This window comes from Alligator sinensis, unplaced genomic scaffold, assembly GCF_000455745.1.
Source record: "Alligator sinensis unplaced genomic scaffold, ASM45574v1 scaffold404_1, whole genome shotgun sequence".
NCBI classification, from domain to species: domain Eukaryota; kingdom Metazoa; phylum Chordata; order Crocodylia; family Alligatoridae; genus Alligator; species Alligator sinensis.
Genome location: NW_005841839.1, coordinates 4,312,679 through 4,323,939, shown reverse-complemented (window position 1 = coordinate 4,323,939; position 11,261 = coordinate 4,312,679). Strand labels below are relative to the sequence as shown.

Genomic DNA, 11,261 nt, shown 5'->3' with positions numbered 1-11,261 from the left:
CTGTATGTCCTCAGAGGGCCATAAAGTACCTCAATGTGGTACCCTTTGGATGAAGCCCAGGCTTTTTTCCACACCTATAAAGGATCTGATCCTTATCTCCATTGCCTCCAATAGTATAGTGGGATTGAGTCATGTAAAATTGACTAAGAGAACTGCATGCCTGTCTAATGACAATGATACTGAGACCACTTCCATGCCTAAGTATGTCACAGAAGGGTGTGGAAGAACCAAAGGTGGACTTCCGTGCAACCTGTGGGTCCGTACATAAGTGACTGGACACAGAGTCCCACCAAAGCAGGATGGCCAGCAGAAGGTCTGTCTGAAACTTGGAGGAGCACCGGGAAAGCACCACAGAGCTCATTCATTGTTATCCTTCAAGCTCTTTGCCACCATGCCTACAACTTGCTTGGTTGGCCACTGGTGAGCTAAGCCCACTGCCCATTGTGCTGATCACTTTTATCTTGATTTTCCTCTGTGTCACCCCTTCATCTCTCTTTTTGTCCCCACATGTTGCTTCTGATACATCATTTGTAAGCTTTTGGTCTCAGAGAGATGGTCTTTTTTATTTTTTGCTGTCTATACAGTATCTGACGTACCAAGGGCACTGGTTCATGGTTGGTATGCTCGTGGTCTATTGTAGTAGAAATGACAGGCTGTTACTCTTTCCATAGTAAAATATGTTTGAAATAAAACACCATTCCTGTGAAAAGCAAATGAATCTGCATGTTTTAGCATATGGTATCTGCATATCATATAAAATAATCTGCATATTTTCTCATAAGTTCCTGTTTTTTATCTTGCATATTGCAGAAATCATTGATTATATGCATGTTGGCCACATCCAGACAGCTTGGGATCCCATTGTGTTAGGTGCTGTACATGTACATGCTTATGAGAGAGTTTTACCTGTAAGAATGCTCTCTACCGAAATGCCAGCCCTCGAGTGAATGAGGACTGGCTAAAAGAGCTGCATTTTTGGGTAGATCAGCTACTGTATTTACGCGATCTCACTTTCCTACAATGCCAGTCCCAGCCCCCTGCCCAGCAATTTTGCACTGAATGGCCTCCATAATGATTAAAAACTAGTGCAGAATAGCTAGGATGGCATTCAAAACAGAATAGTCTGTAAGCTACGGAAGGGGTCAGCCCTTAGAAGCTGGGGTCGCACCTGGGTAGTTAGTCAGCCCTCAGCTCTGTGCTGCTCTGGTTGCTTGGCTCCTGCTGGCTGAGCTAGCTGGCTTAAAGCTAGACCAGGTATGCCTAGTAGCTGCAGTGTGGGGTTCAGCGCAGGATAACCACCAGCATTTGTAGCCAACTTCAATACATAGCTTTACTGTACATCTGCCTCCTCTCTTTTTAATTGAAGGAGACTCTCCCCAAGCTGTTATCATTGTAGGGTCCATGATGCACAGTTCCAGCCAGTGATGCATACCTGTGTGAGTCCATACAAGTTGCAGCTGGCCCATTTTGCAATCCTGTGTAAATGAGCTGTGTTAGGTACCCAGGAGACCTTTAGTGATGTGCAGAGCAGCAGGGTGGGAGATATATCTGTGGATGTGGGCATGAAAGAAAATGTTGCGTGGGGGGCATTATGTGAAAAGAGAGTGTATGTGAGAACGGGGGTGTATGTGTATCTGTATGCTAGGGGAGACGGGCAGTGCTGTTGCAGTAACTCCTGCCTCTCCTGAGTCATTCTGAGGGATTTAGATGGTGAAAGGAGAAATCTGTGGCACTTGTAAATACTTTTAAAGTACAATTATTCTGCCCTTTGAAAGACATTTTACATTATTCTCACAAAGAGGGAGAAAAACACACAACTGTGCAAACTTGGCAGGCCAGCCCCAGGGCAGTGAAAGGAATAGGCCTGGAAGAGACTCCTGCTGGCTGCTTTCTATGAAGATCGAGTGCTTTGATCTTAAGCGAGACTGGCAGTCGTTTATGATAACCGGCTGCGAGGGGGTGCTCCAAGCCTTGCCTCCCTGGCTGGATCTTAACCCTGTGACCCTTGACTCCTCAACTCCTATCCTGCCTTTACACACCCCCACTGCGCCCAGCCTGAGGTGAGCTGGGACAAGAAAACCAGTGGAAAATGGAGGGAGTTGAAATCTGAGAGCGAACATTGGTCAGGAGCATGGCTATCCACTGCAGTTTCCATCCCACTTAAATTAGGTCCCTCCTCTTAGTCCCTTCAGGGGAAGGACACACACAGATGGAGATAAAGAGGAGGCTTCTTTGCAAACAAGCTGCTTCTGCTGGGCCTAGGTGGCACCTGTTACCTCCTGCTGATTCCCCCTCTGACCACCATTCCCTGCAGCAGAGAGATGTGGGGTTTCACCATCTTGTCCTGCTGGGACTAAGAAAGTGTTTGAGTTTGGCCCCTTACTGCCTGAGTGTTGAACTCCTGGCAGAAGCATATCTACATTCCAAGAACGCGGCCCCACTCTGCCCCTTCACATGCGTTCATAACATTTCGTGGCATATGGGAGGAAATGTCCATGATGAGCTTCTCCCCTTGCCCATTTTCCAGTGCCCCAAGATGGACGTAAAGGGTGGAATCTCCTCAGTGGTTGCGATGAGAAAAGCAGTCAGGCGGGGAGATGGGCATGTTTGTTGCATTCCTTTGCCTCTGTGCTGCTTCCTTGGGAAACCTTTTGAATCTCTGTCTTGGAAGGAAACAAGGAGCCAAAAGTTTCCAAGCTTAGAGATGACAGAAAAGTGGTTTGCTCTGGGAAGACCATGTGGCATAAGAGAGAGACGGATGCGTAGACTCAGGAGACTTGAGTTGTATTTTAGCCTCTGTCCCCCTCCACCTGCAAGTCAGCTCTGCTATATCAGAGTGAGGTTTTACTATTCTTAGGGACCAGTCATGGGGGCCTCTTGTACAATATTCCTCCCTCCCTTTTCTGTGTGCCGTGCCTTATACATACTTTATTTTAGCATGTCTGACAACAATTATAATAAATTAATATGACTTAACATGCATGGATTCCTTGGTTGGATGATAGCATCAATACTGAAGCATATTTCATCTGCAGGTCCCAAAGCACTCTGATTAATTAAGCTTCACAGCAGCTGTGGGAAGTAGGGAGACACAAGATCCCCAGGGGAAACCAAGGAAAAACATGGTTGAATGACTTGTTTAAAGCCATCAGTGCCCATGGTAGAGGTGATATCTTTTATTAGATCAACAAGATTTTTGCAAAAAATCTTTAATTGCATGCACAAACACCTTTTAAAAAAGGTTTAAAGGTTTAAAGCCAGTCATCTGTAGAAGACCTGGGAATGGGTCCCAGTGTTCTCTGGTCTAATAGTATAGAGCTGGATCCTGATCCCATTGTCATTCCTTTGAAGTCAGGAGGCCTCATCTTGACTGTGTTCTTAGTGTTTCTGTTTGTGCCTCGAAACAGCAAAGCTTCATTCTTTTCTGAAGCCTGGTGTAGACTTCAGAGTAGCCCATCATCTTTGGCCTGTCAGCCCTGTTCCTCTTGCCTCAACCAGTTTGTTATTCTCAGGTCAGTTCAGCAGCTGCCTCCATGTTCCCAGTGTTGGCATTGGATTTATGACCCACATACCTTGTTCCAGGTGGACCCAAACCCTCAAACCAACCATGACCTCTCCATTTGTTAATAGGCAAATTGTATTGATACACAGTGATAGCAGATAAGAATAATGCAGGCACGGCAAACAAAATAACCCTTCTGATTCTATATCTACCAGTCCTAGGGCTGTCACAGAGGGAAGGTATGTCTGGCCAGTACATGAGGTTCACTTTGTGATTCTTTCTTGAATGTCAGATGCCAGCAGGCTGGAGGTCAAGGGCTGAGGCCAAACCTCTCCCCCGCCCTCCCTTCCGGCAGTGGGGTGGGTGAGACAGGCTGATGGTGTGCCTTCTGTCCATGGTAGCCTCAGGTTTCCCTCTTGGGGACTGTAACAGGTCGCCCTTCCCAGCGCCACCTTCCTAGTACTCCGTGCCTTGCATGGGGCTCCCTTGGATCCTTCTTTAGGGTTCTTAGGTCCCACCCTATACTCGCCTGCCACGTCTTTATGGAAATTATGATGATGTTCTTGTGAGCGGGAGGCTGCCTGTTGTACTGCCCCGATGCCAGGGGGCGCTATCTGCGTCTCCGCTTCCTCTCCTACACCACAGTCCACGCCTCACCGATGTAATGGATGTTATTCTGTCCCTCTCTCTGTCTTCACGCCCTCTCTGGCACTTGGGCTCTCCGCACTTGGGGGGGTCTCCTCTCTGGCACTTGGGCTCTCCCTCTGGGGCTCCTCAATAACGTGGCCCTCTCTCTGGGCCTTCCCAGTAATGCCGCCCTCTTCTCTAGGGCCTTCTCAATCACTGTCCCTTCTCTAGGGTTCCTCAAGCGCTGCCCCCTTCTCTGGGGGTTCCTCAGTAACGCCGCCCTCTCTCTGGGGCTCTTTCAGTAACGCTGCCCTCTCTCTGGGTTCTCTCAGTAATGCCACCTTCTCTTGGGGCCTTCCCAGTAATGCCGCCCTCCTCTGGGGCCTTCCCAGTACTGCCGCCCTCCTCTGGGGCTCTTCTACACTGCTGCCCTCTCTCAGGGTTCTTCTACAATGCTGCCCGCCTCTCCAGGGCTCACCACGCCTTCACTGGGGCTTCTTAGCAATGCCCCCTTCTCTGGGGCTCCTCAGTAATGCTGCCCCCTCTCTGGGGCTAGGGTCTGTGCACCCCCAATGCTGTGCCCTTGCTGGCGCTGGGGTTCCCCACACTAGTGTGAGGCCCCTATGAAGCCTCCTCCACCCCTTAATAGCCTCACCCAAACCACCAGTTTAACAAATAGCAACACAAACACAAGCCTCTTGGCTATAATGTAAACAGAAGCCGCCCGGCCATAACAACGTTCAATCCTACCAGGGATCCTTTCTCTCTCCGCAGTATCAGAACATGGCTGAGAGCTCCTTCCTCCTTGGCTGCCGGTAGGGAACCGCCAGCCTGGCCTCAGCCCCTGGGCTTTATAAGGGAGCCCGGCCCTGCCCCTTTCAATCAGCTGACTGCCGGCAGGTGCAATCTCTTGCTCCCTCCAGTTGCCCTGGCAACCAACAGCTGGGCTCCTTATTCATTCCCTAGCAGTTTTCCTTCTTAGGAGCAGGGCACCTAAGTGCTCTGTGACAGGGACCCTTTGCTGCTCTGAAATCCCTCTTTTTATATTCTTCTCCTTTGATGACTCTTCATTCCCAGGTACCATTGATTGGTCTCCCTGTGGTTGTCATACTGTCCATGTTCTGTCCTGTCAGCATATCCTTTGTTTCCCAGACCCATCACATTCACACTTCTTAATTTGGTCATTTACTGGTACCTTAATTTGGTCCACCCACCAAAATCCCAAGGGCCCTGCAGTTGGTCAGTGTGACTTGGCTCCCACCCCCGGGCTTAGTTGGCTAATATTGCATCTCCTGTAACCTAGTTGCGTTCCCCTCCTCACCCCCATCCCTCTAATGTTAGTCCCTCACTCGGGCGATATGTATTTCCCTACTGGCTTTGTCATCTTTTTTGGATTCACAGTCCTAAACATCTACTAATAAAAGTCAATCTACTTTACCTACAAGCCAGTTTCCAAAAGCAAATCTCCAAAGATAATTTTCTAGCCATCAAACCCCTCCTTGAAGGTCTTGCACTTTCACATCATAAATGCTCTGCTGGAGCATAACCAAGGGAATTACCTGGAATGTTCATTGGGGTTGTGGGGAAGACCTCCACTAATTGTCCCAGGGAAAAGTACAATGGCATTTGTGATTAGGGGCTCCGACAGGCTGGACATTGTGATGAACCCTTAACAATTGTTCAAATTTTGCCCATATCCTCTCTGACTTGGTCTTTTGCCTTAGCATTCCCTAACTCAGCAACTGAGTGTTAGCCAATCAAGTTTAAACAGGCTTCCTATACTGGGGCTGGGGAATGTATGGCTCAAGATGCCTATTAAACCTTTTATTCAGCATTCTGGGTAGCATTTCACTCAGCAATCAGTACCTTTCCTATTGCCCAAATGGCTGTCTGGCCCAAAGAGATATCCCATGGTCAGAATCTTTGGTGACCAGACATGTTCTTGTCAATTTTACCTCTCCTGTACAATAGGCAGTGCTGTGCTATGATTTCTCTGATTCTATGATTCCTTATCATCCCGACCAGACTGATCGTGATTGCTTGGTGCCATCATAGCACCACCAGTGCCCTTTGTCTTGCAAGAGCTTGCAGAAATGCCAAGGGTCAGGCTCTTCCTGTGCAAACAGTTTGCGTGCTTTCCATCAGAATGCCACCATTCTACTCCTTGTTCTAAATATTTGCACAAATTCTTAGAATCATTGAAGCTACATCGCATTACTATTCCTACTATAAAAAGCTTAAAATACTTATCTAGCACAAGCAAAAGAAAACGAAAGAATGACAATAAACCATCAGTACTAGTTTGCCTGCTCCTTGTGTGTTTCAGTTGCTGGCTACTCTTTGACACCTGTCATTTTCAACCCTGCCATTTTGGGAGATGGCTGACACCCCTCCTTGTGGCTTTTTCAGCATAGGGTAAATGGTCTTGATCCTGAGCCAAGGTCTGACTGGTGTATTTAAAATGTGTCAAATGAGACCTGCATCAAAGTCCAGTGTGGAGGCCTGGTTGGGAATTGGGCTGAAAACATGCTCTGATGGCTATGCTGACTTTCCAGAGAAACCAGTCATGCCATGAACTGCATATGAACATGGTAACAGTCTTATTGTACACAAAGGATCTATGATAATGAGTAAAAATGACCAGAGACAGGCTTCTGGCTCTGTCTGAGATCATGTGTTTGGAAATCTTCCCTCATAGCGAAGTCCCTTTTGAGCTCATTCATTCAGCTCTTCAGTTTATTTAAATGGACAATGCCAAGACTGTGACTTTGTATGATTTTTCAAGCAATGGGAAATGAACGACTAAAAACACCCAACCACAAAGCAGTGACTTGCATATGGCCACTTAACAGCTCCATCAGGGCACGTGCTTTAGGCTTTGGTGGTTGTTTGAACTGTCTGGTTTTAAAATAGCCAGCATAGGAAGGTTTAAGTTTGAGCCTTCAAGAAAAACAGACTCCAACCCTGCAAGCACATGCAAGCAAATGAGTAAAGTTATGCAGTGGTTCAGCATTTTCAGGCTGTGGGCCCCAGTCATTCATAGCCATAGGTCTGATTCTCAGTTACTAATATAACTGCTTTCAGGGGCTGTGGGGGGGCCTACTTGGACACTGGTGTAGGTTAGAGCAGCCTCAAGGCTGTTCTAATTTATGTTCTGTCTGGCATCATTCTCCACCAAGCTTGGGAAGTAGGTCAGGCCTAGTTGAACTTCACTGGGAAATCCTTCTAGCAAAGCCAATTCTATGCTGATGTAACTGCTTCCCTCCCAACCACCAGTTCTGTATACGGGAAAGAATTTCCTGGGGACAGGCTCTGTCTCTCCCTGCTGGTAGCTGGCTGTGCTGAAGGTCCCAGGATTCCCCCTTAAGAGTTTGTCTTGATTAGACCAGCTAAATAGCTTTTTCCTTTCACTTCCTCAACAGGGTTTTCTTTAGAGCAGGGGTTTTCAACCTTTTCTAACAAGTGTACCCTTTCTGTCTCAAAGTTTCAGCTCATACCCCTTTATATTTTTTTCTTGTTTTTAATGTTACCAGTTATGTGATATAAGGCAGGCTACATTAATTAACATTAAATGCATTATTAATATATGCAGTGTCTGGCTGGTAAGTCTGTTGGGGGTAGGAAGAGGCAGTGGGGGGCAGATTGAGGCCCCTGCAGTGAGGGAAGGAGTGGGCCCTGGGCTGGGACAGGGGCAGGGGCAGGCACTGCACAGCCAGGGCGGTAGTGTGGGGTGGAGCCATGAGCAGCTTGTCCAGGGGGCACAGGAGGAGCGGCTCCCACTGCTGCACGCAGCCTGGGAAGGCATGGCGACGTGTGCCCCTGAATCTGCATGCAGGGTGGGGTAGGGCAGGCTGCCACTGCAGGCTGGGGCTAGGGCTCCACCAGACTCTTCTCTGTGGTGGGGGCTGGGCCAAGCTGTGCTTGGGGCGGGTAGCAGGAGTGCTGGGACAGGGGCTACAGGAGGGGCTGTGGCCACTTCAGAATTTGCTGTAGCCCCCATAACTCCCCCTCCTAGCACTGTCACCACTTGCCCTGAGCGCAGCCCGGCCAAACACTCCTGCTAGGAACAACCTGGTGCTGCCTTGGCCCCAGCCTGCAGTGGCAACCCACCCTCGCCTCATGCGCAGATCCTGGGGCAGATGCCCCCCATGCCCTTCCAGGGGTGCGCATAGCAGCAGGAGCCACCACCCCCTGCAGGCGGCTCAGTCTCATGTTTTGACCCATCTGGGCAGTCCCTGCCCTAGCCCCACTCCCTCCCCACCACTGGGGCCTTGATTTGCCCCACCCCCACACCCCTTCCCTCACAACAGACTTACCGGCCAGACCTGGCTGCTCTCCACCCTGCTGGGCTGTGCTCCTGGCCACCTGCGTGCTGTGCTACTGCTGCACACATGCACGTGACATCAGCCACATTATCGTCCACATCAACCAAAAGAAGCCACTTGCTGATACTATCAATTTTCCTTATATCGGTGCTGATCCGATATGAGACCGATGTATTGGTGCACCTCTAATTTTTTGCATTAATTCTGCGTACCCCCTACAAGTTTTTTAAGTACCCTTAGGGGTACATATATGCCCGGTTGACAACCACTGCTTTAGCGATAATTCAAACCTGACCTGCAGTTCCAAACCCCCTCAGACTGCATGGTTCACAGTCCAAACTGTGACTGAATTTTGGAAATCACCTTTGTGATGGGCTGAAGCCAAACCTCAGATCTAGTGTGCATTTGTTTAAAGCTTCAATCTAGCTCCAACTCTGACTCTGGGGTGCCCAGACCTGTCTGGCTGGCCTGAGAGGTTAAAGCACTCTGGATAACAGGACTTTGCAGTGTCCCACATCTGAAGTAGAACCACCCAGCTTCTGCCCTGATAATTGTTTTATCATCTTTCTGGAGAAAAGAGGGCTGGCAGGATTTTGAGAGGTCAGTCAGTCTATTTCAATGCTGCAGGGTAGGATCAGCTGTACTTAAACCATTTCTGATGTGGTTGTGTAACCTGTTCCTAAGAACAGGTTCTTCTCTTGGAGATTCTGCAGCCTTCCTAGATAGTTTGCTCCAGTGCTTAAGTATCCTTGCAGGTAGAAAGTTTTCCCTATTGTCTAATTTAATATCCCTTGCTGTGATTTACACCCATTACTTCTCCTTCTATCCCCAGTGGTTGTGATAAATAATATATTACCTTCCTTTCTGCAGCAAGCTTCTGCATCTTTGCAAGCTGTTATCCTGTCCCTCCCCAGGTTACTTTTTACCAGATTAAGCAAACCCAGCTCTTCAATCCTTCCTTCAGGGCCAGGCTTTCTAGATTTATGGTCATTTTATTTTTGCCCTCCTCTGGAGTGTATTCCATTGGGCCACATCTTGCTTGAATTGTGGTTCCCAAAGCTGGACACAGGTCTTCAAGTGAGGTCTTAGCGAAGCTGAGCAGCGTGGCAGGATTGTTCTAGGTGTGTTACATACCAGAGTGCCAGATGCTGTTCAAATGCAGAACAAAAGCTGTCCTCTGCCCTGCATTGTGCTAACTCAGTGATGTAGCTTTCAAAATACTCCTGTACTGTTGGTAACTAAGTACCACTATCTCTATTAGAGATAGAGACGGAGCCACAGAGGTTAGACCAGCCCTCAGGTCAATGCCAGGCCGAGATTAGCTTTTATGAGCTGGGCATTGCAAGTAACTAGTTTTTTCCAGTCATTGCAATTTCAAGAATTAAAAAAAAAAAAGTAATTCTGAGTCAAACCAAAATGACTTTCTCTCAAAATTTTTGATGAACTGAAAAAAATCATTTGGGGTCAAATATTACATGTTATTTCCTATTTAGGTTTTTAAAACTGTTGTTAAGATATATTAATACAGTGGAGAGCGTGATGAAATCCAAGTGTTGTTTCAAAAAGAAAAAGTGAAAGGTGGTGTTTGAGGAAATGAGAGGTGTTGCTTTTTTTCAGTACTTATTAGGTTTTATTTATTTATTTATTTACTAAAACGGTTTGATGAAACTGACCTGAATTTGTGAACTGCATTGGTTAACTTGAATCAACATGTCTCTGGAAATGAAAATGTCACCTAGTTCTATTCAGGAATTCCCTCCCCACCCCCATCCTCCTATGCTTTTGTTGAGCCCATGAGACTGAGCCACTCATACTTGGGAATCAAGGAATATGATGTATTTTAAGAGTCCTAATTAGTACTGAGAGGCGATGAAGCGGGAAATGAGTCACACTCTGCCTGCGGGCTGTTCCTCTTGAGATGGCCTTTGTGGCAGTATATGATCTTCCCGTGTTAGGTCACAGATGCCCTGGCTAGGTCTGTGAGGTCCTGGTCCCCTCCCTCCAGTGCCAGGAGACCATGGCGCCAGTGCTGGGGAGAGTCTTTATGTGTTCAGGAAGTCACAGCTCTTTCAGCAAAGACAGCAGAGCCAAGTCCTGCCAGGCAATTAGAGCCTGATCCAAAGCCCACTGAAAGCAGTGGGAGCCCTTCCAGGGACTTCAGTAGCTGTTAGTCAGGCCCCTGCTTAGGAACTTGTGCCAGGGGGATCTTTGCTTGCCAGAGAAGGGCGGGGAGTAACTGAGTCAGGCCCAAGTGTTGTCATATGCTCCAGCGCACAGATAATGATGAGAGTGCAGGATCACACAGACAGACTGGCATGCAGGTCCCACAGGCCATGGCTGAGCAACTTCAGCCGGAGGGGATCACCGTCAGCAGGAGGTTTTTAAACAACTGGCGTCTTTGGGAGCATTTCATGACTGGCCTCCCAGCCTTTGGAGGAGCTGAGAGCACAAGGCTAGTGTCAGGACACTGGGGTTCTGTTTCCAGTTCTGCCATAGGCTCATTTAATGACCTTTGACAAATCACTTCCCCTCTCTGTGACTCAGTTTCCTCATCTGTCCAAAGGGATTGATGCAAAGGTCCGGTTGCACAGTGGGGTGAAGGGGCCAAGTGAATTAATCTGGCAAAATGGTTTGGGTGCTTGGCACTGGGACAGATGGCTGTTGTTTACTGTACACAGCACTCCCTGCAAGTGGCTCTGTGGGAATCTGTGGGGGAGACTCTGGGTCCTGTCTGCCCTGCCTGGATGCTGAGAATGCCATAGCTCCCTTCCTTGGGCAGTTCCAGGTCTGCTCCCATGTTGCTTACC

At 48.2% G+C, this 11,261-nt stretch overlaps 1 protein-coding gene across 11 annotated transcripts in view; it reads left to right on the top strand.

The window, feature by feature from the left end:
- The window catches only part of FBXL16 (F-box and leucine rich repeat protein 16), a 219,578-nt gene that overhangs the window by 80,218 nt on the left and 128,099 nt on the right, over window positions 1-11,261 (top strand). Inside the window, exon 1 of one of the 11 annotated variants that reach the window (XM_014520159.2) lies at window positions 7,466-7,476. The exons of the other annotated variants lie outside the window; for them this stretch is intronic. The gene's annotated coding sequence lies outside the window, so the exon portion shown is untranslated. Of the gene's footprint in view, window positions 1-7,465; window positions 7,477-11,261 lie in introns of those variants that run through there. 11 annotated transcript variants of the gene reach the window in all.